Here is a 2,263-nt window from a genome sequence, read left to right on the forward strand (position 1 = left end):
TGATAATCCTTCCAATAACACACTTCCTGTCCTAGGGTGACACCACCCTGTCTATGGTGGGACTCAGGCTGGACTTCAAACATAGCACTGTGTGCTGTGCTGGGCTTTTACTGAGTATCTGCATCTTTAGGGCCCGCTCACCATTGCAGTTATCTGCAAGCCCCTCCCCTCAGCGGGGAAGACTTGCGATGATCGCAAGTACGATCTGCCTGTCCGTGATGGGCGCGTCGTACAAAATTTTAATCACCTTACAACCATCGCACAACGAAAGTCGTGTGATGGTTGTAAGGTTTATGGAGAATGAAACTGCTCACATGATAGGGTGGATGTTGAGAATGCTCAGGTGATGGGGATGTGTGAGATTGCTCACATGATAGGGTGGATGTTGAGAATGCTCAGGTGATGGGGATGTGTGAGATTGCTCAGGTGATAGGGATGTGCGAGATTGCTCAGGTGATGAGGATGTGTGAGATTGCTCAGGTGATGGGGATGTGTGAGATTGCTCAGGTGATGGGGATGTGTGAGATTGCTCAGGTGATGGGGATGTGTGAGATTGCTCAGGTGATGGGGAGGTGTGAGATTGCTCAGGTGATGGGGATGTGTGAGATTGCTCAGGTGATGGGGATGTGTGAGATTGCTCAGGTGATGGGGATGTGTGAGATTGCTCAGGTGTTACTCAGGATTGGATGTAAGTGGCGCAGTGTATGACTTACCCTGATGATCTTCATCTGACATGACTTTTCAAACTCTGCCAGGACCTTTTTGTACTCCGCAGATGCCGCACTCAGCGCCACAACTTTCACGCTACACTTTCTCATCTCCTCCCAGTGTGACGGCACACTTTGTCCTGCAATGTAAACGGTCATTGTAATGAAAGCAGAACTCCTGATACACAGCTAAGTACAAGGCTGGAATACATATATGTGACATATATGTGACGTGTTCTCCCCCTGACACAGACTTGCCACCAAATCCTCAGTCATACGTTTACTTCATTGCGATCTGCCAGGCTGTGCCCACTCAGGTGCCAACATCCAATCTACTTGGAGTCTGACAACCAGCCCAGGAGAATGGACCAGCATAGACCTGGGTAGTTCTGGTATAGGTCCATATTTTCTTTTCGGGTCAAAGGTTAATATGGGGCAGATACAAAGCGGCTTCTGTACTCCGGTGTTCACCTTGTGCTACTCAAGTGCAAGCCATTTCCCCTGGAAGCATTACTCCAAAACCTGGCGCCTGTGTACACTAACCCTAGAAGTGTCAGGTCTTAGGAGATGCCCTTCTACGGCAGATGGTCCCATCCGGAGTCTCTGTGCCGGTCCAGTGTGGCCCCTCGGATCCTCACACATTTATGGAATGTTAGGCGATATTTCATGTATTTTCCAACCCTGGAACTGAACCCTTCAATCCACACAAACAGTGAACTCTTCTACAGCAATGCTATCTTTCCACAACATACTGGATCATTTTATAGTAAACCTGTCAGATAGAAATACACTGTATGCCAAAAGTACATGGACCTCCCCCCTAATGATGGGGTTCAGGGGTCTCCAGTGAAGGGTTCTGGTGATCCTCCATCATACAAAGACATTGTAGACCATTGTGCTCTTCCAGCCTTGTGGTGACAGTTTGGTGAAGACCCTTTTCTGTCCCCCCCCCATGACTGTCCCCTGTGTACACAGACCGCTCCATACAGACCTGGTGTGGCAAGCTTAGTGGAGGAACTCGAGTGTCCTGCACAGAGCCCCGACCTCATCCCTACTGATCACCTCTGGGATGAATTGGGACACCAATTGTGAGGCGGGTCTTCTTATCCAACATCAGTACCTGGAGAAGGTTTATTTAAAAGGATGCCAGGCATAAACTGTATGATGAGCTTCCATCTCCAACAGTGATGTGAACCCAACATATAGTGATGCCTGACTATTACAGCTACCCATATGCCCGCGAATCGCGGTAAAAACGCGCGACAAACGCGCATATACAATACGCCTTGGTGTGAACCCAGCCTTAAGTGCAGCCCCCAAAAACCTATTCTAGGCAGAAGTCCTGGCCAGGCCATATGCCTACTGAGCAAGTGAGCTATGACCTTATTCATTCTAGTGACTACTCTGTATTCAGGAAGGACACAGCCATGCAGAGTGGTGATGTTGTAGCCTCCTGCTGGGACTTTATACAAGCAAGTACTGTGTGGGGCACCGAGAAGATCTCTAGAATGGGACTGGAAGTAAGATCAACACCGCGGGGGTGGGGTGGGGGGGGG

This window comes from Nanorana parkeri, unplaced genomic scaffold (genome assembly GCF_000935625.1).
Source record: "Nanorana parkeri isolate BGI_ZX_2015 unplaced genomic scaffold, ASM93562v1 scaffold3724, whole genome shotgun sequence".
NCBI classification, from domain to species: Eukaryota; Metazoa; Chordata; class Amphibia; order Anura; family Dicroglossidae; genus Nanorana; species Nanorana parkeri.